This window comes from Crinia signifera, chromosome 6 (assembly GCF_055691185.1).
Source record: "Crinia signifera chromosome 6, ASM5569118v1, whole genome shotgun sequence".
Classification (NCBI taxonomy): Eukaryota; Metazoa; Chordata; class Amphibia; order Anura; family Myobatrachidae; genus Crinia; species Crinia signifera.
Genome location: NC_139222.1, coordinates 60,007,544 through 60,032,568, shown reverse-complemented (window position 1 = coordinate 60,032,568; position 25,025 = coordinate 60,007,544). Strand labels below are relative to the sequence as shown.

General features: G+C 39.7%; 32 non-coding genes and 22 pseudogenes across 32 annotated transcripts; all 54 read right to left on the bottom strand.

Annotated features, from left to right (window-relative positions):
• Positions 1–342: 342 nt before the first annotated feature.
• On the bottom strand, positions 343–461 carry LOC146017301 (5S ribosomal RNA). Its single transcript, XR_014450179.1, has one exon. It is a non-coding gene; the product is annotated as a 5S ribosomal RNA (ribosomal RNA).
• A 345-nt stretch (positions 462–806) lies between these two features.
• On the bottom strand, positions 807–925 carry LOC146017207 (5S ribosomal RNA). The gene has a single exon (XR_014450079.1). It is a non-coding gene; the product is annotated as a 5S ribosomal RNA (ribosomal RNA).
• A 345-nt stretch (positions 926–1,270) lies between these two features.
• LOC146016505 (5S ribosomal RNA) lies at positions 1,271–1,389 on the bottom strand. Its single transcript, XR_014449396.1, has one exon. It is a non-coding gene; the product is annotated as a 5S ribosomal RNA (ribosomal RNA).
• Positions 1,390–1,734: 345 nt separating this feature from the next.
• Positions 1,735–1,852, bottom strand: LOC146011027 (5S ribosomal RNA; annotated as a pseudogene).
• Positions 1,853–2,197: 345 nt separating this feature from the next.
• LOC146013350 (5S ribosomal RNA) lies at positions 2,198–2,316 on the bottom strand. Its single transcript, XR_014446327.1, has one exon. It is a non-coding gene; the product is annotated as a 5S ribosomal RNA (ribosomal RNA).
• A 292-nt stretch (positions 2,317–2,608) lies between these two features.
• LOC146010780 (5S ribosomal RNA) lies at positions 2,609–2,727 on the bottom strand (annotated as a pseudogene).
• Positions 2,728–3,073: 346 nt separating this feature from the next.
• LOC146010380 (5S ribosomal RNA) lies at positions 3,074–3,192 on the bottom strand (annotated as a pseudogene).
• Positions 3,193–3,537: 345 nt separating this feature from the next.
• Positions 3,538–3,656, bottom strand: LOC146017206 (5S ribosomal RNA). Its single transcript, XR_014450078.1, has one exon. It is a non-coding gene; the product is annotated as a 5S ribosomal RNA (ribosomal RNA).
• A 345-nt stretch (positions 3,657–4,001) lies between these two features.
• On the bottom strand, positions 4,002–4,120 carry LOC146016504 (5S ribosomal RNA). Its single transcript, XR_014449395.1, has one exon. It is a non-coding gene; the product is annotated as a 5S ribosomal RNA (ribosomal RNA).
• Positions 4,121–4,465: 345 nt separating this feature from the next.
• On the bottom strand, positions 4,466–4,583 carry LOC146011026 (5S ribosomal RNA; annotated as a pseudogene).
• Positions 4,584–4,928: 345 nt separating this feature from the next.
• Positions 4,929–5,047, bottom strand: LOC146010625 (5S ribosomal RNA; annotated as a pseudogene).
• Positions 5,048–5,392: 345 nt separating this feature from the next.
• LOC146013349 (5S ribosomal RNA) lies at positions 5,393–5,511 on the bottom strand. Its single transcript, XR_014446326.1, has one exon. It is a non-coding gene; the product is annotated as a 5S ribosomal RNA (ribosomal RNA).
• A 292-nt stretch (positions 5,512–5,803) lies between these two features.
• On the bottom strand, positions 5,804–5,922 carry LOC146010779 (5S ribosomal RNA; annotated as a pseudogene).
• Positions 5,923–6,268: 346 nt separating this feature from the next.
• LOC146010379 (5S ribosomal RNA) lies at positions 6,269–6,387 on the bottom strand (annotated as a pseudogene).
• Positions 6,388–6,732: 345 nt separating this feature from the next.
• On the bottom strand, positions 6,733–6,851 carry LOC146017205 (5S ribosomal RNA). Its single transcript, XR_014450077.1, has one exon. It is a non-coding gene; the product is annotated as a 5S ribosomal RNA (ribosomal RNA).
• A 345-nt stretch (positions 6,852–7,196) lies between these two features.
• LOC146016503 (5S ribosomal RNA) lies at positions 7,197–7,315 on the bottom strand. The gene has a single exon (XR_014449394.1). It is a non-coding gene; the product is annotated as a 5S ribosomal RNA (ribosomal RNA).
• A 345-nt stretch (positions 7,316–7,660) lies between these two features.
• On the bottom strand, positions 7,661–7,778 carry LOC146011024 (5S ribosomal RNA; annotated as a pseudogene).
• A 345-nt stretch (positions 7,779–8,123) lies between these two features.
• On the bottom strand, positions 8,124–8,242 carry LOC146017203 (5S ribosomal RNA). Its single transcript, XR_014450075.1, has one exon. It is a non-coding gene; the product is annotated as a 5S ribosomal RNA (ribosomal RNA).
• Positions 8,243–8,587: 345 nt separating this feature from the next.
• LOC146016502 (5S ribosomal RNA) lies at positions 8,588–8,706 on the bottom strand. The gene has a single exon (XR_014449393.1). It is a non-coding gene; the product is annotated as a 5S ribosomal RNA (ribosomal RNA).
• A 345-nt stretch (positions 8,707–9,051) lies between these two features.
• LOC146011023 (5S ribosomal RNA) lies at positions 9,052–9,169 on the bottom strand (annotated as a pseudogene).
• Positions 9,170–9,514: 345 nt separating this feature from the next.
• LOC146013348 (5S ribosomal RNA) lies at positions 9,515–9,633 on the bottom strand. Its single transcript, XR_014446325.1, has one exon. It is a non-coding gene; the product is annotated as a 5S ribosomal RNA (ribosomal RNA).
• A 292-nt stretch (positions 9,634–9,925) lies between these two features.
• LOC146010778 (5S ribosomal RNA) lies at positions 9,926–10,044 on the bottom strand (annotated as a pseudogene).
• A 346-nt stretch (positions 10,045–10,390) lies between these two features.
• LOC146010378 (5S ribosomal RNA) lies at positions 10,391–10,509 on the bottom strand (annotated as a pseudogene).
• A 345-nt stretch (positions 10,510–10,854) lies between these two features.
• LOC146016978 (5S ribosomal RNA) lies at positions 10,855–10,973 on the bottom strand. Its single transcript, XR_014449855.1, has one exon. It is a non-coding gene; the product is annotated as a 5S ribosomal RNA (ribosomal RNA).
• A 345-nt stretch (positions 10,974–11,318) lies between these two features.
• LOC146017202 (5S ribosomal RNA) lies at positions 11,319–11,437 on the bottom strand. The gene has a single exon (XR_014450074.1). It is a non-coding gene; the product is annotated as a 5S ribosomal RNA (ribosomal RNA).
• A 345-nt stretch (positions 11,438–11,782) lies between these two features.
• On the bottom strand, positions 11,783–11,901 carry LOC146016501 (5S ribosomal RNA). The gene has a single exon (XR_014449392.1). It is a non-coding gene; the product is annotated as a 5S ribosomal RNA (ribosomal RNA).
• A 345-nt stretch (positions 11,902–12,246) lies between these two features.
• Positions 12,247–12,364, bottom strand: LOC146011022 (5S ribosomal RNA; annotated as a pseudogene).
• Positions 12,365–12,709: 345 nt separating this feature from the next.
• On the bottom strand, positions 12,710–12,828 carry LOC146013347 (5S ribosomal RNA). The gene has a single exon (XR_014446324.1). It is a non-coding gene; the product is annotated as a 5S ribosomal RNA (ribosomal RNA).
• A 345-nt stretch (positions 12,829–13,173) lies between these two features.
• LOC146017201 (5S ribosomal RNA) lies at positions 13,174–13,292 on the bottom strand. Its single transcript, XR_014450073.1, has one exon. It is a non-coding gene; the product is annotated as a 5S ribosomal RNA (ribosomal RNA).
• Positions 13,293–13,637: 345 nt separating this feature from the next.
• Positions 13,638–13,756, bottom strand: LOC146016499 (5S ribosomal RNA). Its single transcript, XR_014449390.1, has one exon. It is a non-coding gene; the product is annotated as a 5S ribosomal RNA (ribosomal RNA).
• A 345-nt stretch (positions 13,757–14,101) lies between these two features.
• Positions 14,102–14,219, bottom strand: LOC146011330 (5S ribosomal RNA; annotated as a pseudogene).
• Positions 14,220–14,564: 345 nt separating this feature from the next.
• On the bottom strand, positions 14,565–14,683 carry LOC146013346 (5S ribosomal RNA). Its single transcript, XR_014446323.1, has one exon. It is a non-coding gene; the product is annotated as a 5S ribosomal RNA (ribosomal RNA).
• Positions 14,684–15,028: 345 nt separating this feature from the next.
• LOC146015450 (5S ribosomal RNA) lies at positions 15,029–15,147 on the bottom strand. Its single transcript, XR_014448371.1, has one exon. It is a non-coding gene; the product is annotated as a 5S ribosomal RNA (ribosomal RNA).
• A 345-nt stretch (positions 15,148–15,492) lies between these two features.
• LOC146014837 (5S ribosomal RNA) lies at positions 15,493–15,611 on the bottom strand. The gene has a single exon (XR_014447779.1). It is a non-coding gene; the product is annotated as a 5S ribosomal RNA (ribosomal RNA).
• A 345-nt stretch (positions 15,612–15,956) lies between these two features.
• On the bottom strand, positions 15,957–16,075 carry LOC146014170 (5S ribosomal RNA). Its single transcript, XR_014447123.1, has one exon. It is a non-coding gene; the product is annotated as a 5S ribosomal RNA (ribosomal RNA).
• Positions 16,076–16,420: 345 nt separating this feature from the next.
• LOC146016976 (5S ribosomal RNA) lies at positions 16,421–16,539 on the bottom strand. Its single transcript, XR_014449853.1, has one exon. It is a non-coding gene; the product is annotated as a 5S ribosomal RNA (ribosomal RNA).
• A 346-nt stretch (positions 16,540–16,885) lies between these two features.
• Positions 16,886–17,004, bottom strand: LOC146011362 (5S ribosomal RNA; annotated as a pseudogene).
• Positions 17,005–17,350: 346 nt separating this feature from the next.
• LOC146011361 (5S ribosomal RNA) lies at positions 17,351–17,469 on the bottom strand (annotated as a pseudogene).
• Positions 17,470–17,814: 345 nt separating this feature from the next.
• LOC146017232 (5S ribosomal RNA) lies at positions 17,815–17,933 on the bottom strand. Its single transcript, XR_014450103.1, has one exon. It is a non-coding gene; the product is annotated as a 5S ribosomal RNA (ribosomal RNA).
• A 346-nt stretch (positions 17,934–18,279) lies between these two features.
• On the bottom strand, positions 18,280–18,398 carry LOC146010540 (5S ribosomal RNA; annotated as a pseudogene).
• A 346-nt stretch (positions 18,399–18,744) lies between these two features.
• On the bottom strand, positions 18,745–18,863 carry LOC146017300 (5S ribosomal RNA). The gene has a single exon (XR_014450178.1). It is a non-coding gene; the product is annotated as a 5S ribosomal RNA (ribosomal RNA).
• A 345-nt stretch (positions 18,864–19,208) lies between these two features.
• LOC146010624 (5S ribosomal RNA) lies at positions 19,209–19,327 on the bottom strand (annotated as a pseudogene).
• A 345-nt stretch (positions 19,328–19,672) lies between these two features.
• LOC146016498 (5S ribosomal RNA) lies at positions 19,673–19,791 on the bottom strand. The gene has a single exon (XR_014449389.1). It is a non-coding gene; the product is annotated as a 5S ribosomal RNA (ribosomal RNA).
• Positions 19,792–20,137: 346 nt separating this feature from the next.
• LOC146011360 (5S ribosomal RNA) lies at positions 20,138–20,256 on the bottom strand (annotated as a pseudogene).
• Positions 20,257–20,601: 345 nt separating this feature from the next.
• Positions 20,602–20,720, bottom strand: LOC146016527 (5S ribosomal RNA). Its single transcript, XR_014449416.1, has one exon. It is a non-coding gene; the product is annotated as a 5S ribosomal RNA (ribosomal RNA).
• A 346-nt stretch (positions 20,721–21,066) lies between these two features.
• On the bottom strand, positions 21,067–21,185 carry LOC146010539 (5S ribosomal RNA; annotated as a pseudogene).
• Positions 21,186–21,531: 346 nt separating this feature from the next.
• On the bottom strand, positions 21,532–21,650 carry LOC146017299 (5S ribosomal RNA). Its single transcript, XR_014450177.1, has one exon. It is a non-coding gene; the product is annotated as a 5S ribosomal RNA (ribosomal RNA).
• A 345-nt stretch (positions 21,651–21,995) lies between these two features.
• Positions 21,996–22,114, bottom strand: LOC146017200 (5S ribosomal RNA). Its single transcript, XR_014450072.1, has one exon. It is a non-coding gene; the product is annotated as a 5S ribosomal RNA (ribosomal RNA).
• Positions 22,115–22,459: 345 nt separating this feature from the next.
• On the bottom strand, positions 22,460–22,578 carry LOC146016497 (5S ribosomal RNA). The gene has a single exon (XR_014449388.1). It is a non-coding gene; the product is annotated as a 5S ribosomal RNA (ribosomal RNA).
• Positions 22,579–22,923: 345 nt separating this feature from the next.
• On the bottom strand, positions 22,924–23,041 carry LOC146011021 (5S ribosomal RNA; annotated as a pseudogene).
• A 345-nt stretch (positions 23,042–23,386) lies between these two features.
• On the bottom strand, positions 23,387–23,505 carry LOC146013345 (5S ribosomal RNA). Its single transcript, XR_014446322.1, has one exon. It is a non-coding gene; the product is annotated as a 5S ribosomal RNA (ribosomal RNA).
• Positions 23,506–23,797: 292 nt separating this feature from the next.
• LOC146010777 (5S ribosomal RNA) lies at positions 23,798–23,916 on the bottom strand (annotated as a pseudogene).
• A 345-nt stretch (positions 23,917–24,261) lies between these two features.
• LOC146011020 (5S ribosomal RNA) lies at positions 24,262–24,379 on the bottom strand (annotated as a pseudogene).
• Positions 24,380–24,724: 345 nt separating this feature from the next.
• LOC146013344 (5S ribosomal RNA) lies at positions 24,725–24,843 on the bottom strand. Its single transcript, XR_014446321.1, has one exon. It is a non-coding gene; the product is annotated as a 5S ribosomal RNA (ribosomal RNA).
• Between the last annotated feature and the right edge of the window lie 182 nt (positions 24,844–25,025).

The following is a 25,025-nucleotide window of genomic DNA, read 5'->3' as shown; positions in this document are numbered from 1 at the left end:
TACAGGCACTTTTTTGCCCTCTTCTACTTCTATCACCAGGTAAGCTAATAAAAAAGTTTCCTAACTGTATTGGCTTACTGAAAAAAATCATGTGTTGGTAATGTAAAAAGACCTACAGGACATGATATTAGCAGGGGGTCTTAAATTAAACTACTAAAGAGGCTCAACACTGTTTAGCTGCCAAAAGCAGTTGGAATTGGGCCTAAACAGTGTGGTAAGTCTTTAGGTGATGGCTATTGTGTCTGTTTGACCTCTTCCAAATGTCTGTACTGGCAATAAAAAGAAAAAGTTTCCAATTTAAATAGCTAGAGAATAAAAAACAATTTGCCAGTAATGTGAAAAAACCTACAGCACCTGGTGTTCCCATGTGGTCTCACACCCAAGTACTAACCAGGCCCAACACTGCTTAGCTTCCAAGATCAGACGAGATTGGGCCTATCCAATGTGGTATGACTGTAGGTGAGATACAGGCACTTTTTTGCCCTCTTCTACTTCTATCACCAGGTAAGCTAATACAAAAGTTTCCTAACTGTATTGGCTTACTAAAAAAAATCATGTGTTGGTAATGTAAAAAGACCTACAGGACATGATATTAGCAGGGGGTCTTAAATGAAACTACAAAAGAGGCTCAACACTGTTTAGCTGCCAAAAGCAGTTGGAATTGAGCCTAAACAGTGTGGTAAGTCTTTAGGTGATGGCTATTGTGTCTGTTTGACCTCTTCCAAATGTCTGTGCTGGCAATAAAAAGAAAAAGTTTCCAATTTAAATAGCTAGAGAATAAAAACAATTTGCCAGTAATGTGAAAAAAACTACAGCACCTGGTGTTCCCAGGTGGTCTCCCACCCAAGTACTAACCAGGCCCAACACTGCTTAGCTTCCAAGATTAGACGAGATTGGGCCTATCCAATGTGGTATGGCTGTAGGTGAGATGCAGGCACTTTTTTGCCCTCTTCTACTTCTATCACCAGGTAAGCTAATAAAAAAGTTTCCTAACTGTATTGGCTTACTGAAAAAAATCATGTGTTGGTAATGTAAAAAGACCTACAGGACATGATATTAGCAGGGGGTCTTAAATTAAACTACTAAACAGGCTCAACACTGTTTAGCTGCCAAAAGCAGTTGGAATTGGGCCTAAACAGTGTGGTAAGTCTTTAGGTGATGGCTATTGTGTCTGTTTGACCTCTTCCAAATGTCTGTACTGGCAATAAAAAGAAAAAGTTTCCAATTTAAATAGCTAGAGAATAAAAACAATTTGCCTGTAATGTGAAAAAACCTACAGCACCTGGTGTTCCCATGTGGTCTCCCACCCAAGTACTAACCAGGCCCAACACTGCTAAGCTTCCAAGATCAGACGAGATTGGGCCTATCCAATGTGGTATGGCTGTAGGTGAGATACAGGCACTTTTTTGCCCTCTTCTACTTCTATCACCAGGTAAGCTAATAAAAAATGTTCCTAACTGTATTGGCTTACTGAAAAAAATCATGTGTTGGTAATGTAAAAAGACCTACAGGACATGATATTAGCAGGGGGTCTTAAATTAAACTACTAAAGAGGCTCAACACTGTTTAGCTGCCAAAAGCAGTTGGAATTGGGCCTAAACAGTGTGGTAAATCTTTAGGTGATGGCTATTGTATCTGTTTGACCTCTTCCAAATGTCTGTACTGGCAATAAAAAGAAAAAGTTTCCAATATAAATAGCTAGAGAATAAAAACAATTTGCCAGTAATGTGAAAAAACCTACAGCACCTGGTGTTCCCATGTGGTCTCCACCCAAGTACTAACCAGGCCTAACACTGCTTAGCTTCCAAGATCAGACGAGATTGGGCCTATCCAATGTGGTATGGCTGTAGGTGAGTTAAAGGCACTTTTTTGCCCTCTTCTACTTCTATCACCAGGTAGGCTAATACAAAAGTTGCCTAACTGTATTGGCTTACTGAAAAAAATCATGTGTTGGTAATGTAAAAAGACCTACAGGACATGATATTAGCAGGGGGTCTTAAATTAAACTACAAAAGAGGCTCAACACTGTTTAGCTGCCAAAAGCAGTTGTAATTGAGCCTAAACAGTGTGGTAAGTCTTTAGGTGATGGCTATTGTGTCTGTTTGACCTCTTCCAAATGTCTGTGCTGGCAATAAAAAGAAAAAGTTTCCAATATAAATAGCTAGAGAATAAAAACAATTTGCCTGTAATGTGAAAAAACCTACAGCACCTGGTGTTCCCATGTGGTCTCCCACCCAAGTACTAACCAGGCCCAACACTGCTTAGCTTCCAAGATCAGACGAGATTGGGCCTATCCAATGTGGTATGGCTGTAGGTGAGTTAAAGCCACTTTTTTGCCCTCTTCTACTTCTATCACCAGGTAAGCTAATACAAAAGTTTCATACAATACTTCATAAAATAAAAGTTTAATACAAAACTACAAAAGAGGCTCAACACTGTTTAGCTGCCAAAAGCAGTTGGAATTGAGCCTAAACAGTGTGGTAAGTCTTTAGGTGATGGCTATTGTGTCTGTTTGACCTCTTCCAAATGTCTGTGCTGGCAATAAAAATAAAAAAGTTTCCAATATAAATAGCTAGAGAATAAAAACAATTTGCCAGTAATGTGAAAAAACCTACAGCACCTGGTGCTCCCATGTGGTCTCCCACCCAAGTACTAACCAGACCCAACACTGCTTAGCTTCGAAGATCAGACGAGATTGGGCCTATCCAATGTGGTATGGCTGTAGGTGAGTTAAAGGCACTTTTTTGCCCTCTTCTACTTCTATCACCAGGTAAGCTAATACAAAAGTTTCCTAACTGTATTGGCTTACTGAAAAAAATCATGTGTTGGTAATGTAAAAAGACCTACAGGACATGATATTAGCAGGGGGGTCTTAAATTAAACTACAAAAGAGGCTCAACACTGTTTAGCTGCCAAAAGCAGTTGGAATTGGGCCTAAACAGTGTGGTAAGTCTTTAGGTGATGGCTATTGTGTCTGTTTGACCTCTTCCAAATGTCTGTACTGGCAATAAAAAGAAAAAGTTTCCAATTTAAATAGCTAGAGAATAAAAACAATTTGCCTGTAATGTGAAAAAACCTACAGCACCTGGTGTTCCCAGGTGGTCTCCCACCCAAGTACTAACCAGGCTCAACACTGCTTAGCTTCTAAGATCAGACGAGATTGGGCCTATCCAATGTGGTATGGCTGTAGGTGAAATACAGGCACTTTTTTTCCCTCTTCTACTTCTATCACCAGGTAAGCTTATAAAAAAGTTTCCTAACTGTATTGGCTTACTGAAAAAAATCATGTGTTGGTAATGTAAAAAGACCTACAGGACATGATATTAGCAAGGGGTCTTAAATTAAACTACAAAAGAGGCTCAACACTGTTTAGCTGCCAAAAGCAGTTGGAATTGAGCCTAAACAGTGTGGTAAGTCTTTAGGTGATGGCTATTGTGTCTGTTTGACCTCTTCCAAATGTCTGTGCTGGCAATAAAAAGAAAAAGTTTCCAATTTAAATAGCTAGAGAATAAAAACAATTTGCCAGTAATGTGAAAAAAACTACAGCACCTGGTGTTCCCAGGTGGTCTCCCACCCAAGTACTAACCAGGCCCAACACTGCTTAGCTTCCAAGATTAGACGAGATTGGGCCTATCCAATGTGGTATGGCTGTAGGTGAGATGCAGGCACTTTTTTGCCCTCTTCTACTTCTATCACCAGGTAAGCTAATAAAAAAGTTTCCTAACTGTATTGGCTTACTGAAAAAAATCATGTGTTGGTAATGTAAAAAGACCTACAGGACATGATATTAGCAGGGGGTCTTAAATTAAACTACTAAACAGGCTCAACACTGTTTAGCTGCCAAAAGCAGTTGGAATTGGGCCTAAACAGTGTGGTAAGTCTTTAGGTGATGGCTATTGTGTCTGTTTGACCTCTTCCAAATGTCTGTACTGGCAATAAAAAGAAAAAGTTTCCAATTTAAATAGCTAGAGAATAAAAACAATTTGCCTGTAATGTGAAAAAACCTACAGCACCTGGTGTTCCCATGTGGTCTCCCACCCAAGTACTAACCAGGCCCAACACTGCTAAGCTTCCAAGATCAGACGAGATTGGGCCTATCCAATGTGGTATGGCTGTAGGTGAGATACAGGCACTTTTTTGCCCTCTTCTACTTCTATCACCAGGTAAGCTAATAAAAAATGTTCCTAACTGTATTGGCTTACTGAAAAAAATCATGTGTTGGTAATGTAAAAAGACCTACAGGACATGATATTAGCAGGGGGTCTTAAATTAAACTACTAAAGAGGCTCAACACTGTTTAGCTGCCAAAAGCAGTTGGAATTGGGCCTAAACAGTGTGGTAAATCTTTAGGTGATGGCTATTGTATCTGTTTGACCTCTTCCAAATGTCTGTACTGGCAATAAAAAGAAAAAGTTTCCAATATAAATAGCTAGAGAATAAAAACAATTTGCCAGTAATGTGAAAAAACCTACAGCACCTGGTGTTCCCATGTGGTCTCCACCCAAGTACTAACCAGGCCTAACACTGCTTAGCTTCCAAGATCAGACGAGATTGGGCCTATCCAATGTGGTATGGCTGTAGGTGAGTTAAAGGCACTTTTTTGCCCTCTTCTACTTCTATCACCAGGTAGGCTAATACAAAAGTTGCCTAACTGTATTGGCTTACTGAAAAAAATCATGTGTTGGTAATGTAAAAAGACCTACAGGACATGATATTAGCAGGGGGTCTTAAATTAAACTACAAAAGAGGCTCAACACTGTTTAGCTGCCAAAAGCAGTTGGAATTGAGCCTAAACAGTGTGGTAAGTCTTTAGGTGATGGCTATTGTGTCTGTTTGACCTCTTCCAAATGTCTGTGCTGGCAATAAAAAGAAAAAGTTTCCAATTTAAATAGCTAGAGAATAAAAACAATTTGCCAGTAATGTGAAAAAAACTACAGCACCTGGTGTTCCCAGGTGGTCTCCCACCCAAGTACTAACCAGGCCCAACACTGCTTAGCTTCCAAGATTAGACGAGATTGGGCCTATCCAATGTGGAATGGCTGTAGGTGAGATACAGGCACTTTTTTGCCCTCTTCTACTTCTATCACCAGGTAAGCTAATAAAAAAGTTTCCTAACTGTATTGGCTTACTGAAAAAAATCATGTGTTGGTAATGTAAAAAGACCTACAGGACATGATATTAGCAGGGGGTCTTAAATTAAACTACAAAAGAGGCTCAACACTGTTTAGCTGCCAAAAGCAGTTGTAATTGAGCCTAAACAGTGTGGTAAGTCTTTAGGTGATGGCTATTGTGTCTGTTTGACCTCTTCCAAATGTCTGTGCTGGCAATAAAAAGAAAAAGTTTCCAATATAAATAGCTAGAGAATAAAAACAATTTGCCTGTAATGTGAAAAAACCTACAGCACCTGGTGTTCCCATGTGGTCTCCCACCCAAGTACTAACCAGGCCCAACACTGCTTAGCTTCCAAGATCAGACGAGATTGGGCCTATCCAATGTGGTATGGCTGTAGGTGAGTTAAAGCCACTTTTTTGCCCTCTTCTACTTCTATCACCAGGTAAGCTAATACAAAAGTTTCATACAATACTTCATAAAATAAAAGTTTAATACAAAACTACAAAAGAGGCTCAACACTGTTTAGCTGCCAAAAGCAGTTGGAATTGAGCCTAAACAGTGTGGTAAGTCTTTAGGTGATGGCTATTGTGTCTGTTTGACCTCTTCCAAATGTCTGTGCTGGCAATAAAAATAAAAAAGTTTCCAATATAAATAGCTAGAGAATAAAAACAATTTGCCAGTAATGTGAAAAAACCTACAGCACCTGGTGCTCCCATGTGGTCTCCCACCCAAGTACTAACCAGACCCAACACTGCTTAGCTTCGAAGATCAGACGAGATTGGGCCTATCCAATGTGGTATGGCTGTAGGTGAGTTAAAGGCACTTTTTTGCCCTCTTCTACTTCTATCACCAGGTAAGCTAATACAAAAGTTTCCTAACTGTATTGGCTTACTGAAAAAAATCATGTGTTGGTAATGTAAAAAGACCTACAGGACATGATATTAGCAGGGGGGTCTTAAATTAAACTACAAAAGAGGCTCAACACTGTTTAGCTGCCAAAAGCAGTTGGAATTGGGCCTAAACAGTGTGGTAAGTCTTTAGGTGATGGCTATTGTGTCTGTTTGACCTCTTCCAAATGTCTGTACTGGCAATAAAAAGAAAAAGTTTCCAATTTAAATAGCTAGAGAATAAAAACAATTTGCCTGTAATGTGAAAAAACCTACAGCACCTGGTGTTCCCAGGTGGTCTCCCACCCAAGTACTAACCAGGCTCAACACTGCTTAGCTTCTAAGATCAGACGAGATTGGGCCTATCCAATGTGGTATGGCTGTAGGTGAAATACAGGCACTTTTTTTCCCTCTTCTACTTCTATCACCAGGTAAGCTTATAAAAAAGTTTCCTAACTGTATTGGCTTACTGAAAAAAATCATGTGTTGGTAATGTAAAAAGACCTACAGGACATGATATTAGCAAGGGGTCTTAAATTAAACTACAAAAGAGGCTCAACACTGTTTAGCTGCCAAAAGCAGTTGGAATTGAGCCTAAACAGTGTGGTAAGTCTTTAGGTGATGGCTATTGTGTCTGTTTGACCTCTTCCAAATGTCTGTGCTGGCAATAAAAAGAAAAAGTTTCCAATTTAAATAGCTAGAGAATAAAAACAATTTGCCAGTAATGTGAAAAAAACTACAGCACCTGGTGTTCCCAGGTGGTCTCCCACCCAAGTACTAACCAGGCCCAACACTGCTTAGCTTCCAAGATTAGACGAGATTGGGCCTATCCAATGTGGTATGGCTGTAGGTGAGATGCAGGCACTTTTTTGCCCTCTTCTACTTCTATCACCAGGTAAGCTAATAAAAAAGTTTCCTAACTGTATTGGCTTACTGAAAAAAATCATGTGTTGGTAATGTAAAAAGACCTACAGGACATGATATTAGCAGGGGGTCTTAAATTAAACTACTAAACAGGCTCAACACTGTTTAGCTGCCAAAAGCAGTTGGAATTGGGCCTAAACAGTGTGGTAAGTCTTTAGGTGATGGCTATTGTGTCTGTTTGACCTCTTCCAAATGTCTGTACTGGCAATAAAAAGAAAAAGTTTCCAATTTAAATAGCTAGAGAATAAAAACAATTTGCCTGTAATGTGAAAAAACCTACAGCACCTGGTGTTCCCATGTGGTCTCCCACCCAAGTACTAACCAGGCCCAACACTGCTAAGCTTCCAAGATCAGACGAGATTGGGCCTATCCAATGTGGTATGGCTGTAGGTGAGATACAGGCACTTTTTTGCCCTCTTCTACTTCTATCACCAGGTAAGCTAATAAAAAATGTTCCTAACTGTATTGGCTTACTGAAAAAAATCATGTGTTGGTAATGTAAAAAGACCTACAGGACATGATATTAGCAGGGGGTCTTAAATTAAACTACTAAAGAGGCTCAACACTGTTTAGCTGCCAAAAGCAGTTGGAATTGGGCCTAAACAGTGTGGTAAATCTTTAGGTGATGGCTATTGTATCTGTTTGACCTCTTCCAAATGTCTGTACTGGCAATAAAAAGAAAAAGTTTCCAATATAAATAGCTAGAGAATAAAAACAATTTGCCAGTAATGTGAAAAAACCTACAGCACCTGGTGTTCCCATGTGGTCTCCACCCAAGTACTAACCAGGCCTAACACTGCTTAGCTTCCAAGATCAGACGAGATTGGGCCTATCCAATGTGGTATGGCTGTAGGTGAGTTAAAGGCACTTTTTTGCCCTCTTCTACTTCTATCACCAGGTAGGCTAATACAAAAGTTGCCTAACTGTATTGGCTTACTGAAAAAAATCATGTGTTGGTAATGTAAAAAGACCTACAGGACATGATATTAGCAGGGGGTCTTAAATTAAACTACAAAAGAGGCTCAACACTGTTTAGCTGCCAAAAGCAGTTGGAATTGAGCCTAAACAGTGTGGTAAGTCTTTAGGTGATGGCTATTGTGTCTGTTTGACCTCTTCCAAATGTCTGTGCTGGCAATAAAAAGAAAAAGTTTCCAATTTAAATAGCTAGAGAATAAAAACAATTTGCCAGTAATGTGAAAAAAACTACAGCACCTGGTGTTCCCAGGTGGTCTCCCACCCAAGTACTAACCAGGCCCAACACTGCTTAGCTTCCAAGATTAGACGAGATTGGGCCTATCCAATGTGGTATGGCTGTAGGTGAGATGCAGGCACTTTTTTGCCCTCTTCTACTTCTATCACCAGGTAAGCTAATAAAAAAGTTTCCTAACTGTATTGGCTTACTGAAAAAAATCATGTGTTGGTAATGTAAAAAGACCTACAGGACATGATATTAGCAGGGGGTCTTAAATTAAACTACTAAACAGGCTCAACACTGTTTAGCTGCCAAAAGCAGTTGGAATTGGGCCTAAACAGTGTGGTAAGTCTTTAGGTGATGGCTATTGTGTCTGTTTGACCTCTTCCAAATGTCTGTACTGGCAATAAAAAGAAAAAGTTTCCAATTTAAATAGCTAGAGAATAAAAACAATTTGCCTGTAATGTGAAAAAACCTACAGCACCTGGTGTTCCCATGTGGTCTCCCACCCAAGTACTAACCAGGCCCAACACTGCTAAGCTTCCAAGATCAGACGAGATTGGGCCTATCCAATGTGGTATGGCTGTAGGTGAGATACAGGCACTTTTTTGCCCTCTTCTACTTCTATCACCAGGTAAGCTAATAAAAAATGTTCCTAACTGTATTGGCTTACTGAAAAAAATCATGTGTTGGTAATGTAAAAAGACCTACAGGACATGATATTAGCAGGGGGTCTTAAATTAAACTACTAAAGAGGCTCAACACTGTTTAGCTGCCAAAAGCAGTTGGAATTGGGCCTAAACAGTGTGGTAAATCTTTAGGTGATGGCTATTGTATCTGTTTGACCTCTTCCAAATGTCTGTACTGGCAATAAAAAGAAAAAGTTTCCAATATAAATAGCTAGAGAATAAAAACAATTTGCCAGTAATGTGAAAAAACCTACAGCACCTGGTGTTCCCATGTGGTCTCCACCCAAGTACTAACCAGGCCTAACACTGCTTAGCTTCCAAGATCAGACGAGATTGGGCCTATCCAATGTGGTATGGCTGTAGGTGAGTTAAAGGCACTTTTTTGCCCTCTTCTACTTCTATCACCAGGTAGGCTAATACAAAAGTTGCCTAACTGTATTGGCTTACTGAAAAAAATCATGTGTTGGTAATGTAAAAAGACCTACAGGACATGATATTAGCAGGGGGTCTTAAATTAAACTACAAAAGAGGCTCAACACTGTTTAGCTGCCAAAAGCAGTTGTAATTGAGCCTAAACAGTGTGGTAAGTCTTTAGGTGATGGCTATTGTGTCTGTTTGACCTCTTCCAAATGTCTGTGCTGGCAATAAAAAGAAAAAGTTTCCAATATAAATAGCTAGAGAATAAAAACAATTTGCCTGTAATGTGAAAAAACCTACAGCACCTGGTGTTCCCATGTGGTCTCCCACCCAAGTACTAACCAGGCCCAACACTGCTTAGCTTCCAAGATCAGACGAGATTGGGCCTATCCAATGTGGTATGGCTGTAGGTGAGTTAAAGCCACTTTTTTGCCCTCTTCTACTTCTATCACCAGGTAAGCTAATACAAAAGTTTCATACAATACTTCATAAAATAAAAGTTTAATACAAAACTACAAAAGAGGCTCAACACTGTTTAGCTGCCAAAAGCAGTTGGAATTGAGCCTAAACAGTGTGGTAAGTCTTTAGGTGATGGCTATTGTGTCTGTTTGACCTCTTCCAAATGTCTGTGCTGGCAATAAAAATAAAAAAGTTTCCAATATAAATAGCTAGAGAATAAAAACAATTTGCCAGTAATGTGAAAAAACCTACAGCACCTGGTGCTCCCATGTGGTCTCCCACCCAAGTACTAACCAGACCCAACACTGCTTAGCTTCGAAGATCAGACGAGATTGGGCCTATCCAATGTGGTATGGCTGTAGGTGAGTTAAAGGCACTTTTTTGCCCTCTTCTACTTCTATCACCAGGTAAGCTAATACAAAAGTTTCCTAACTGTATTGGCTTACTGAAAAAAATCATGTGTTGGTAATGTAAAAAGACCTACAGGACATGATATTAGCAGGGGGGTCTTAAATTAAACTACAAAAGAGGCTCAACACTGTTTAGCTGCCAAAAGCAGTTGGAATTGGGCCTAAACAGTGTGGTAAGTCTTTAGGTGATGGCTATTGTGTCTGTTTGACCTCTTCCAAATGTCTGTACTGGCAATAAAAAGAAAAAGTTTCCAATTTAAATAGCTAGAGAATAAAAACAATTTGCCTGTAATGTGAAAAAACCTACAGCACCTGGTGTTCCCAGGTGGTCTCCCACCCAAGTACTAACCAGGCTCAACACTGCTTAGCTTCTAAGATCAGACGAGATTGGGCCTATCCAATGTGGTATGGCTGTAGGTGAAATACAGGCACTTTTTTTCCCTCTTCTACTTCTATCACCAGGTAAGCTTATAAAAAAGTTTCCTAACTGTATTGGCTTACTGAAAAAAATCATGTGTTGGTAATGTAAAAAGACCTACAGGACATGATATTAGCAAGGGGTCTTAAATTAAACTACAAAAGAGGCTCAACACTGTTTAGCTGCCAAAAGCAGTTGGAATTGAGCCTAAACAGTGTGGTAAGTCTTTAGGTGATGGCTATTGTGTCTGTTTGACCTCTTCCAAATGTCTGTGCTGGCAATAAAAAGAAAAAGTTTCCAATTTAAATAGCTAGAGAATAAAAACAATTTGCCAGTAATGTGAAAAAACCTACAGCACCTGGTGTTCCCAGGTGGTCTCACACCCAAGTACTAACCAGGCCCAACACTGCTTAGCTTCCAAGATCAGACGAGATTGGGCCTATCCAATGTGGTATGACTGTAGGTGAGATACAGGCACTTTTTTGCCCTCTTCTACTTCTATCACCAGGTAAGCTAATACAAAAGTTTCCTAACTGTATTGGCTTACTAAAAAAAATCATGTGTTGGTAATGTAAAAAGACCTACAGGACATGATATTAGCAGGGGGTCTTAAATGAAACTACAAAAGAGGCTCAACACTGTTTAGCTGCCAAAAGCAGTTGGAATTGAGCCTAAACAGTGTGGTAAGTCTTTAGGTGATGGCTATTGTGTCTGTTTGACCTCTTCCAAATGTCTGTGCTGGCAATAAAAAGAAAAAGTTTCCAATTTAAATAGCTAGAGAATAAAAACAATTTGCCAGTAATGTGAAAAAAACTACAGCACCTGGTGTTCCCAGGTGGTCTCCCACCCAAGTACTAACCAGGCCCAACACTGCTTAGCTTCCAAGATTAGACGAGATTGGGCCTATCCAATGTGGTATGGCTGTAGGTGAGATACAGGCACTTTTTTGCCCTCTTCTACTTCTATCACCAGGTAAGCTAATAAAAAAGTTTCCTAACTGTATTGGCTTACTGAAAAAAATCATGTGTTGGTAATGTAAAAAGACCTACAGGACATGATATTAGCAGGGGGTCTTAAATTAAACTACTAAACAGGCTCAACACTGTTTAGCTGCCAAAAGCAGTTGGAATTGGGCCTAAACAGTGTGGTAAGTCTTTAGGTGATGGCTATTGTGTCTGTTTGACCTCTTCCAAATGTCTGTACTGGCAATAAAAAGAAAAAGTTTCCAATTTAAATAGCTAGAGAATAAAAACAATTTGCCTGTAATGTGAAAAAACCTACAGCACCTGGTGTTCCCATGTGGTCTCCCACCCAAGTACTAACCAGGCCCAACACTGCTAAGCTTCCAAGATCAGACGAGATTGGGCCTATCCAATGTGGTATGGCTGTAGGTGAGATACAGGCACTTTTTTGCCCTCTTCTACTTCTATCACCAGGTAAGCTAATAAAAAATGTTCCTAACTGTATTGGCTTACTGAAAAAAATCATGTGTTGGTAATGTAAAAAGACCTACAGGACATGATATTAGCAGGGGGTCTTAAATTAAACTACTAAAGAGGCTCAACACTGTTTAGCTGCCAAAAGCAGTTGGAATTGGGCCTAAACAGTGTGGTAAATCTTTAGGTGATGGCTATTGTATCTGTTTGACCTCTTCCAAATGTCTGTACTGGCAATAAAAAGAAAAAGTTTCCAATATAAATAGCTAGAGAATAAAAACAATTTGCCAGTAATGTGAAAAAACCTACAGCACCTGGTGTTCCCATGTGGTCTCCACCCAAGTACTAACCAGGCCTAACACTGCTTAGCTTCCAAGATCAGACGAGATTGGGCCTATCCAATGTGGTATGGCTGTAGGTGAGTTAAAGGCACTTTTTTGCCCTCTTCTACTTCTATCACCAGGTAGGCTAATACAAAAGTTGCCTAACTGTATTGGCTTACTGAAAAAAATCATGTGTTGGTAATGTAAAAAGACCTACAGGACATGATATTAGCAGGGGGTCTTAAATTAAACTACAAAAGAGGCTCAACACTGTTTAGCTGCCAAAAGCAGTTGTAATTGAGCCTAAACAGTGTGGTAAGTCTTTAGGTGATGGCTATTGTGTCTGTTTGACCTCTTCCAAATGTCTGTGCTGGCAATAAAAAGAAAAAGTTTCCAATATAAATAGCTAGAGAATAAAAACAATTTGCCTGTAATGTGAAAAAACCTACAGCACCTGGTGTTCCCATGTGGTCTCCCACCCAAGTACTAACCAGGCCCAACACTGCTTAGCTTCCAAGATCAGACGAGATTGGGCCTATCCAATGTGGTATGGCTGTAGGTGAAATACAGGCACTTTTTTTCCCTCTTCTACTTCTATCACCAGGTAAGCTTATAAAAAAGTTTCCTAACTGTATTGGCTTACTGAAAAAAATCATGTGTTGGTAATGTAAAAAGACCTACAGGACATGATATTAGCAGGGGGTCTTAAATTAAACTACAAAAGAGGCTCAACACTGTTTAGCTGCCAAAAGCAGTTGGAATTGAGCCTAAACAGTGTGGTAAGTCTTTAGGTGATGGCTATTGTGTCTGTTTGACCTCTTCCAAATGTCTGTGCTGGCAATAAAAAGAAAAAGTTTCCAATTTAAATAGCTAGAGAATAAAAACAATTTGCCAGTAATGTGAAAAAAACTACAGCACCTGGTGTTCCCAGGTGGTCTCCCACCCAAGTACTAACCAGGCCCAACACTGCTTAGCTTCCAAGATTAGACGAGATTGGGCCTATCCAATGTGGTATGGCTGTAGGTGAGATACAGGCACTTTTTTGCCCTCTTCTACTTCTATCACCAGGTAAGCTAATAAAAAAGTTTCCTAACTGTATTGGCTTACTGAAAAAAATCATGTGTTGGTAATGTAAAAAGACCTACAGGACATGATATTAGCAGGGGGTCTTAAATTAAACTACTAAACAGGCTCAACACTGTTTAGCTGCCAAAAGCAGTTGGAATTGGGCCTAAACAGTGTGGTAAGTCTTTAGGTGATGGCTATTGTGTCTGTTTGACCTCTTCCAAATGTCTGTACTGGCAATAAAAAGAAAAAGTTTCCAATTTAAATAGCTAGAGAATAAAAACAATTTGCCTGTAATGTGAAAAAACCTACAGCACCTGGTGTTCCCATGTGGTCTCCCACCCAAGTACTAACCAGGCCCAACACTGCTAAGCTTCCAAGATCAGACGAGATTGGGCCTATCCAATGTGGTATGGCTGTAGGTGAGATACAGGCACTTTTTTGCCCTCTTCTACTTCTATCACCAGGTAAGCTAATAAAAAATGTTCCTAACTGTATTGGCTTACTGAAAAAAATCATGTGTTGGTAATGTAAAAAGACCTACAGGACATGATATTAGCAGGGGGTCTTAAATTAAACTACTAAAGAGGCTCAACACTGTTTAGCTGCCAAAAGCAGTTGGAATTGGGCCTAAACAGTGTGGTAAATCTTTAGGTGATGGCTATTGTATCTGTTTGACCTCTTCCAAATGTCTGTACTGGCAATAAAAAGAAAAAGTTTCCAATATAAATAGCTAGAGAATAAAAACAATTTGCCAGTAATGTGAAAAAACCTACAGCACCTGGTGTTCCCATGTGGTCTCCACCCAAGTACTAACCAGACCTAACACTGCTTAGCTTCCAAGATCAGACGAGATTGGGCCTATCCAATGTGGTATGGCTGTAGGTGAGTTAAAGGCACTTTTTTGCCCTCTTCTACTTCTATCACCAGGTAGGCTAATACAAAAGTTGCCTAACTGTATTGGCTTACTGAAAAAAATCATGTGTTGGTAATGTAAAAAGACCTACAGGACATGATATTAGCAGGGGGTCTTAAATTAAACTACAAAAGAGGCTCAACACTGTTTAGCTGCCAAAAGCAGTTGTAATTGAGCCTAAACAGTGTGGTAAGTCTTTAGGTGATGGCTATTGTGTCTGTTTGACCTCTTCCAAATGTCTGTGCTGGCAATAAAAAGAAAAAGTTTCCAATATAAATAGCTAGAGAATAAAAACAATTTGCCTGTAATGTGAAAAAACCTACAGCACCTGGTGTTCCCATGTGGTCTCCCACCCAAGTACTAACCAGGCCCAACACTGCTTAGCTTCCAAGATCAGACGAGATTGGGCCTATCCAATGTGGTATGGCTGTAGGTGAAATACAGGCACTTTTTTTCCCTCTTCTACTTCTATCACCAGGTAAGCTTATAAAAAAGTTTCCTAACTGTATTGGCTTACTGAAAAAAATCATGTGTTGGTAATGTAAAAAGACCTACAGGACATGATATTAGCAAGGGGTCTTAAATTAAACTACAAAAGAGGCTCAACACTGTTTAGCTGCCAAAAGCAGTTGGAATTGAGCCTAAACAGTGTGGTAAGTCTTTAGGTGATGGCTATTGTGTCTGTTTGACCTCTTCCAAATGTCTGTGCTGGCAATAAAAAGAAAAAGTTTCCAATTTAAATAGCTAGAGAATAAAAACAATTTGCCAGTAATGTGAAAAAACCTACAGCACCTGGTGTTCCCAGGTGGTCTCCCACCCAAGTACTAACCAGGCCCAACACTGCTTAGCTTCCAAGATCAGACGAGATTGGGCCTATCCAATGTGGTATGGCTGTAGGTGAGATACAGGCACTTTTTTGCCCTCTTCTACTTCTATCACCAGGTAAGCTAATAAAAAAGTTTCCTAACTGTATTGGCTTACTGAAAAAAATCATGTGTTGGTAATGTAAAAAGACCTACAGGACATGATATTAGCAGGGGGTCTTAAATTAAACTACTAAACAGGCTCAACACTGTTTAGCTGCCAAAAGCAGTTGGAATTGGGCTAAAACAGTGTGGTAAGTCTTTAGGTGATGGCTATTGTGTCTGTTTGACCTCTTCCAAATGTCTGTACTGGCAATAAAAAGAAAAAGTTTCCAAATTAAATAGCTAGAGAATAAAAACAATTTGCCAGTAATGTGAAAAAAACTACAGCACCTGGTGTTCCCATGTGGTCTCCCACCCAAGTACTAACCAGGCCCAACACTGCTTAGCTTCCAAGATCAGACGAGATTGGGCCTATCCAATGTGGTATGGCTGTAGGTGAGATACAGGCACTTTTTTGCCCTCTTCTACTTCTATCACCAGGTAAACTAATACAAAAGTTTCCTAACTGTATTGGCTTAATGAAAAAAATCATGTGTTGGTAATGTAAAAAGACCTACAGGACATGATATTAGTAGGGGGTCTTAAATTAAACTACAAAAGAGGCTCAACACTGTTTAGCTGCCAAAAGCAGTTGGAATTGAGCCTAAACAATGTGGTAAGTCTTTAGGTGATGGCTATTGTGTCTGTTTGACCTCTTCCAAATGTCTGTGCTGGCAATAAAAAGAAAAAGTTTCCAATATAAATAGCTAGAGAATAAAAACAATTTGCCAGTAATGTGAAAAAACCTACAGCACCTGGTGTTCCCATGTGGTCTCCCACCTAAGTACTAACCAGGCCCAACACTGCTTAGCTTCCAAGATCAGACGAGATTGGGCCTATCCAATGTGGTATGGCTGTAGGTGAGATACAGGCACTTTTTTGCCCTCTTCTACTTCTATCACCTGGTAAGCTAATAAAAAAGTTTCCTAACTGTATTGGCTTACTGAAAAAAATCATGTGTTGGTAATGTAAAAAGACCTACAGGACATGATATTAGCAGGGGGTCTTAAATTAAACTACTAAACAGGCTCAACACTGTTTAGCTGCCAAAAGCAGTTGGAATTGAGCCTAAACAGTGTGGTAAGTCTTTAGGTGATGGCTATTGTGTCTGTTTGACCTCTTCCAAATGTCTGTGCTGGCAATAAAAAGAAAAAGTTTCCAATATAAATAGCTAGAGAATAAAAACAATTTGCCAGTAATGTGAAAAAACCTACAGCACCTGGTGTTCCCAGGCGGTCTCCCACCCAAGTACTAACCAGGCCCAACACTGCTTAGCTTCCAAGATCAGACGAGATTGGGCCTATCCAATGTGGTATGGCTGTAGGTGAGATACAGGCACTTTTTTGCCCTCTTCTACTTCTATCACCAGGTAAGCTAATACAAAAGTTTCCTAACTGTATTGGCTTACTGAAAAAAATCATGTGTTGGTAATGTAAAAAGACCTACAGGACATGATATTAGCAGGGGGTCTTAAATTAAACTACAAAAGAGGCTCAACACTGTTTAGCTGCCAAAAGCAGTTGGAATTGAGCCTAAACAGTGTGGTAAGTCTTTAGGTGATGGCTATTGTGTCTGTTTGACCTCTTCCAAATGTCTGTACTGGCAATAAAAAGAAAAAAGTTTCCAATTTAAATAGCTAGAGAATAAAAACAATTTGCCAGTAATGTGAAAAAACCTACAGCACCTGGTGTTCCCATGTGGTCTCCCACCTAAGCACTAACCAGGCCCAACACTGCTTAGCTTCCAAGATCAGACGACATTGGGCCTACCCAATGTGGTATGGCTGTAGGTGAGATACAGGCACTTTTTTGCCCTCTTCTACTTCTATCACCTGGTAAGCTAATAAAAAAGTTTCCTAACTGTATTGGCTTACTGAAAAAAATCATGTGTTGGTAATGTAAAAAGACCTACAGGACATGATATTAGCAGGGGGTCTTAAATTAAACTACAAAAGAGGCTCAACACTGTTTAGCTGCCAAAAGCAGTTGGAATTGAGCCTAAACAGTGTGGTAAGTCTTTAGGTGATGGCTATTGTGTCTGTTTGACCTCTTCCAAATGTCTGTACTGGCAATAAAAAGAAAAAAGTTTCCAATTTAAATAGCTAGAGAATAAAAACAATTTGCCAGTAATGTGAAAAAACCTACAGCACCTGGTGTTCCCATGTGGTCTCCCACCTAAGCACTAACCAGGCCCAACACTGCTTAGCTTCCAAGATCAGACGACATTGGGCCTACCCAATGTGGTATGGCTGTAGGTGAGATACAGGCACTTTTTTGCCCTCTTCTACTTCTATCACCTGGTAAGCTAATAAAAAAGTTTCCTAACTGTATTGGCTTACTGAAAAAAATCATGTGTTGGTAATGTAAAAAGACCTACAGGACATGATATTAGCAGGGGGTCTTAAATTAAACTACTAAACAGGCTCAACACTGTTTAGCTGCCAAAAGCAGTTGGAATTGAGCCTAAACAGTGTGGTAAGTCTTTAGGTAATGGCTATTGTGTCTGTTTGACCTCTTCCAAATGTCTGTGCTGGCAATAAAAAGAAAAAGTTTCCAATTTAAATAGCTAGAGAATAAAAACAATTTGCCAGTAATGTGAAAAAACCTACAGCACCTGGTGTTCCCAGGTGGTCTCCCACCTAAGTACTAACCAAGGCCAACACTGCTTAGCTTCCAAGATCAGACGAGATTGGGCCTATCCAATGTGGTATGGCTGTAGGTGAGATACAGGCACTTTTTTGCCCTCTTCTACTTCTATCACCAGGTAAGCTAATACAAAAGTTTCCTAACTGTATTGGCTTACTTAAAAAAAATCATGTGTTGGTAATGTAAAAAGACCTACAGGACATGATATTAGCAGGGGGTCTTAAATTAAACTACTAAAAAGGCTTAACACTGTTTAGCTGCCAAAAGCAGTTGGAATTGGGCCTAAACAGTGTGGTAAGTCTTTAGGTGATGGCTATTGTGTCTGTTTGACCTCTTCCAAATGTCTGTACTGGCAATAAAAAGAAAAAGTTTCTAATCTAAATAGCTAGAGAATAAAAACAATTTGCCTGTAATGTGAAAAAACCTACAGCACCTGGTGTTCCCATGTAGTCTCACACCCAAGTACTAACCAGGCCCAACACTGCTTAGCTTCCAAGATCAGACGAGATTGGGCCTATCCAATGTGGTATGGCTGTAGGTGAGATACAGGCACTTTTTTGCCCTCTTCTACTTCTATCACCAGGTAAGCTAATAAAAAAGTTTCCTAACTGTATTGGCTTACTGAAAAAAATCATGTGTTGGTAATGTAAAAAGACCTACAGGACATGATATTAGCAGGGGGTCTTAAATTAAACTACTAAAGAGGCTCAACACTGTTTAGCTGCCAAAAGCAGTTGGAATTGGGCCTAAACAGTGTGGTAAGTCTTTAGGTGATGGCTATTGTGTCTGTTTGACCTCTTCCAAATGTCTGTACTGGCAATAAAAAGAAAAAGTTTCCAATTTAAATAGCTAGAGAATAAAAAACAATTTGCCAGTAATGTGAAAAAACCTACAGCACCTGGTGTTCCCATGTGGTCTCACACCCAAGTACTAACCAGGCCCAACACTGCTTAGCTTCCAAGATCAGACGAGATTGGGCCTATCCAATGTGGTATGACTGTAGGTGAGATACAGGCACTTTTTTGCCCTCTTCTACTTCTATCACCAGGTAAGCTAATACAAAAGTTTCCTAACTGTATTGGCTTACTAAAAAAAATCATGTGTTGGTAATGTAAAAAGACCTACAGGACATGATATTAGCAGGGGGTCTTAAATGAAACTACAAAAGAGGCTCAACACTGTTTAGCTGCCAAAAGCAGTTGGAATTGAGCCTAAACAGTGTGGTAAGTCTTTAGGTGATGGCTATTGTGTCTGTTTGACCTCTTCCAAATGTCTGTGCTGGCAATAAAAAGAAAAAGTTTCCAATTTAAATAGCTAGAGAATAAAAACAATTTGCCAGTAATGTGAAAAAAACTACAGCACCTGGTGTTCCCAGGTGGTCTCCCACCCAAGTACTAACCAGGCCCAACACTGCTTAGCTTCCAAGATTAGACGAGATTGGGCCTATCCAATGTGGAATGGCTGTAGGTGAGATACAGGCACTTTTTTGCCCTCTTCTACTTCTATCACCAGGTAAGCTAATAAAAAAGTTTCCTAACTGTATTGGCTTACTGAAAAAAATCATGTGTTGGTAATGTAAAAAGACCTACAGGACATGATATTAGCAGGGGGTCTTAAATTAAACTACTAAACAGGCTCAACACTGTTTAGCTGCCAAAAGCAGTTGGAATTGGGCCTAAACAGTGTGGTAAGTCTTTAGGTGATGGCTATTGTGTCTGTTTGACCTCTTCCAAATGTCTGTACTGGCAATAAAAAGAAAAAGTTTCCAATTTAAATAGCTAGAGAATAAAAACAATTTGCCTGTAATGTGAAAAAACCTACAGCACCTGGTGTTCCCATGTGGTCTCCCACCCAAGTACTAACCAGGCCCAACACTGCTAAGCTTCCAAGATCAGACGAGATTGGGCCTATCCAATGTGGTATGGCTGTAGGTGAGATACAGGCACTTTTTTGCCCTCTTCTACTTCTATCACCAGGTAAGCTAATAAAAAATGTTCCTAACTGTATTGGCTTACTGAAAAAAATCATGTGTTGGTAATGTAAAAAGACCTACAGGACATGATATTAGCAGGGGGTCTTAAATTAAACTACTAAAGAGGCTCAACACTGTTTAGCTGCCAAAAGCAGTTGGAATTGGGCCTAAACAGTGTGGTAAGTCTTTAGGTGATGGCTATTGTGTCTGTTTGACCTCTTCCAAATGTCTGTACTGGCAATAAAAAGAAAAAAGTTTCCAATTTAAATAGCTAGAGAATAAAAACAATTTGCCAGTAATGTGAAAAAACCTACAGCACCTGGTGTTCCCATGTGGTCTCCCACCTAAGCACTAACCAGGCCCAACACTGCTTAGCTTCCAAGATCAGACGACATTGGGCCTACCCAATGTGGTATGGCTGTAGGTGAGATACAGGCACTTTTTTGCCCTCTTCTACTTCTATCACCTGGTAAGCTAATAAAAAAGTTTCCTAACTGTATTGGCTTACTGAAAAAAATCATGTGTTGGTAATGTAAAAAGACCTACAGGACATGATATTAGCAGGGGGTCTTAAATTAAACTACTAAACAGGCTCAACACTGTTTAGCTGCCAAAAGCAGTTGGAATTGAGCCTAAACAGTGTGGTAAGTCTTTAGGTAATGGCTATTGTGTGTGTTTGACCTCTTCCAAATGTCTGTGCTGGCAATAAAAAGAAAAAGTTTCCAATTTAAATAGCTAGAGAATAAAAACAATTTGCCAGTAATGTGAAAAAACCTACAGCACCTGGTGTTCCCAGGTGGTCTCCCACCTAAGTACTAACCAGGGCCAACACTGCTTAGCTTCCAAGATCAGACGAGATTGGGCCTATCCAATGTGGTATGGCTGTAGGTGAGATACAGGCACTTTTTTGCCCTCTTCTACTTCTATCACCAGGTAAGCTAATACAAAAGTTTCCTAACTGTATTGGCTTACTTAAAAAAAATCATGTGTTGGTAATGTAAAAAGACCTACAGGACATGATATTAGCAGGGGGTCTTAAATTAAACTACTAAAAAGGCTTAACACTGTTTAGCTGCCAAAAGCAGTTGGAATTGGGCCTAAACAGTGTGGTAAGTCTTTAGGTGATGGCTATTGTGTCTGTTTGACCTCTTCCAAATGTCTGTACTGGAAATAAAAAGAAAAAGTTTCTAATCTAAATAGCTAGAGAATAAAAACAATTTGCCTGTAATGTGAAAAAACCTACAGCACCTGGTGTTCCCATGTAGTCTCACACCCAAGTACTAACCAGGCCCAACACTGCTTAGCTTCCAAGATCAGACGAGATTGGGCCTATCCAATGTGGTATGGCTGTAGGTGAGATACAGGCACTTTTTTGCCCTCTTCTACTTCTATCACCAGGTAAGCTAATAAAAAAGTTTCCTAACTGTATTGGCTTACTGAAAAAAATCATGTGTTGGTAATGTAAAAAGACCTACAGGACATGATATTAGCAGGGGGTCTTAAATTAAACTACTAAAGAGGCTCAACACTGTTTAGCTGCCAAAAGCAGTTGGAATTGGGCCTAAACAGTGTGGTAAGTCTTTAGGTGATGGCTATTGTGTCTGTTTGACCTCTTCCAAATGTCTGTACTGGCAATAAAAAGAAAAAGTTTCCAATTTAAATAGCTAGAGAATAAAAAACAATTTGCCAGTAATGTGAAAAAACCTACAGCACCTGGTGTTCCCATGTGGTCTCACACCCAAGTACTAACCAGGCCCAACACTGCTTAGCTTCCAAGATCAGACGAGATTGGGCCTATCCAATGTGGTATGACTGTAGGTGAGATAAAGGCACTTTTTTGCCCTCTTCTACTTCTATCACCAGGTAAGCTAATACAAAAGTTTCCTAACTGTATTGGCTTACTAAAAAAAATCATGTGTTGGTAATGTAAAAAGACCTACAGGACATGATATTAGCAGGGGGTCTTAAATGAAACTACAAAAGAGGCTCAACACTGTTTAGCTGCCAAAAGCAGTTGGAATTGAGCCTAAACAGTGTGGTAAGTCTTTAGGTGATGGCTATTGTGTCTGTTTGACCTCTTCCAAATGTCTGTGCTGGCAATAAAAAGAAAAAGTTTCCAATTTAAATAGCTAGAGAATAAAAACAATTTGCCAGTAATGTGAAAAAAACTACAGCACCTGGTGTTCCCAGGTGGTCTCCCACCCAAGTACTAACCAGGCCCAACACTGCTTAGCTTCCAAGATTAGACGAGATTGGGCCTATCCAATGTGGTATGGCTGTAGGTGAGATACAGGCACTTTTTTGCCCTCTTCTACTTCTATCACCAGGTAAGCTAATAAAAAAGTTTCCTAACTGTATTGGCTTACTGAAAAAAATCATGTGTTGGTAATGTAAAAAGACCTACAGGACATGATATTAGCAGGGGGTCTTAAATTAAACTACTAAACAGGCTCAACACTGTTTAGCTGCCAAAAGCAGTTGGAATTGGGCCTAAACAGTGTGGTAAGTCTTTAGGTGATGGCTATTGTGTCTGTTTGACCTCTTCCAAATGTCTGTACTGGCAATAAAAAGAAAAAGTTTCCAATTTAAATAGCTAGAGAATAAAAACAATTTGCCTGTAATGTGAAAAAACCTACAGCACCTGGTGTTCCCATGTGGTCTCCCACCCAAGTACTAACCAGGCCCAACACTGCTAAGCTTCCAAGATCAGACGAGATTGGGCCTATCCAATGTGGTATGGCTGTAGGTGAGATACAGGCACTTTTTTGCCCTCTTCTACTTCTATCACCAGGTAAGCTAATAAAAAATGTTCCTAACTGTATTGGCTTACTGAAAAAAATCATGTGTTGGTAATGTAAAAAGACCTACAGGACATGATATTAGCAGGGGGTCTTAAATTAAACTACTAAAGAGGCTCAACACTGTTTAGCTGCCAAAAGCAGTTGGAATTGGGCCTAAACAGTGTGGTAAATCTTTAGGTGATGGCTATTGTATCTGTTTGACCTCTTCCAAATGTCTGTACTGGCAATAAAAAGAAAAAGTTTCCAATATAAATAGCTAGAGAATAAAAACAATTTGCCAGTAATGTGAAAAAACCTACAGCACCTGGTGTTCCCATGTGGTCTCCACCCAAGTACTAACCAGGCCTAACACTGCTTAGCTTCCAAGATCAGACGAGATTGGGCCTATCCAATGTGGTATGGCTGTAGGTGAGTTAAAGGCACTTTTTTGCCCTCTTCTACTTCTATCACCAGGTAGGCTAATACAAAAGTTGCCTAACTGTATTGGCTTACTGAAAAAAATCATGTGTTGGTAATGTAAAAAGACCTACAGGACATGATATTAGCAGGGGGTCTTAAATTAAACTACTAAAGAGGCTCAACACTGTTTAGCTGCCAAAAGCAGTTGTAATTGAGCCTAAACAGTGTGGTAAGTCTTTAGGTGATGGCTATTGTGTCTGTTTGACCTCTTCCAAATGTCTGTGCTGGCAATAAAAAGAAAAAGTTTCCAATATAAATAGCTAGAGAATAAAAACAATTTGCCTGTAATGTGAAAAAACCTACAGCACCTGGTGTTCCCATGTGGTCTCCCACCCAAGTACTAACCAGGCCCAACACTGCTTAGCTTCCAAGATCAGACGAGATTGGGCCTATCCAATGTGGTATGGCTGTAGGTGAGTTAAAGCCACTTTTTTGCCCTCTTCTACTTCTATCACCAGGTAAGCTAATACAAAAGTTTCATACAATACTTCATAAAATAAAAGTTTAATACAAAACTACAAAAGAGGCTCAACACTGTTTAGCTGCCAAAAGCAGTTGGAATTGAGCCTAAACAGTGTGGTAAGTCTTTAGGTGATGGCTATTGTGTCTGTTTGACCTCTTCCAAATGTCTGTGCTGGCAATAAAAATAAAAAAGTTTCCAATATAAATAGCTAGAGAATAAAAACAATTTGCCAGTAATGTGAAAAAACCTACAGCACCTGGTGCTCCCATGTGGTCTCCCACCCAAGTACTAACCAGACCCAACACTGCTTAGCTTCGAAGATCAGACGAGATTGGGCCTATCCAATGTGGTATGGCTGTAGGTGAGTTAAAGGCACTTTTTTGCCCTCTTCTACTTCTATCACCAGGTAAGCTAATAAAAAATGTTCCTAACTGTATTGGCTTACTGAAAAAAATCATGTGTTGGTAATGTAAAAAGACCTACAGGACATGATATTAGCAGGGGGTCTTAAATTAAACTACTAAAGAGGATCAACACTGTTTAGCTGCCAAAAGCAGTTGGAATTGGGCCTAAACAGTGTGGTAAGTCTTTAGGTGATGGCTATTGTATCTGTTTGACCTCTTCCAAATGTCTGTACTGGCAATAAAAAGAAAAAGTTTCCAATATAAATAGCTAGAGAATAAAAACAATTTGCCAGTAATGTGAAAAAACCTACAGCACCTGGTGTTCCCATGTGGTCTCCACCCAAGTACTAACCAGGCCTAACACTGCTTAGCTTCCAAGATCAGACGAGATTGGGCCTATCCAATGTGGTATGGCTGTAGGTGAGATACAGTCACTTTTTTGCCCTCTTCTACTTCTATCACCAGGTAAGCTAATAAAAAAGTTTCCTAACTGTATTGGCTTACTGAAAAAAATCATGTGTTGGTAATGTAAAAAGACCTACAGGACATGATATTAGCAGGGGGTCTTAAATTAAACTACTAAAGAGGCTCAACACTGTTTAGCTGCCAAAAGCAGTTGGAATTGGGCCTAAACAGTGTGGTAAGTCTTTAGGTGATGGCTATTGTGTCTGTTTGACCTCTTCCAAATGTCTGTGCTGGCAATAAAAAGAAAAAGTTTCCAATTTAAATAGCTAGAGAATAAAAACAATTTGCCAGTAATGTGAAAAAACCTACAGCACCTGGTGTTCCCATGTGGTCTCCCACCCAAGTACTAACCAGGCCCAACACTGCTTAGCTTCCAAGATCAGACGAGATTGGGCCTATCCAATGTGGTATGGCTGTAGGTGAGTTAAAGGCACTTTTTTGCCCTCTTCTACTTCTATCACCAGGTAAGCTAATACAAAAGTTTCCTAACTGTATTGGCTTACTGAAAAAAATCATGTGTTGGTAATGTAAAAAGACCTACAGGACATGATATTAGCAGGGGGTCTTAAATTAAACTACTAAAGAGGCTCAACACTGTTTAGC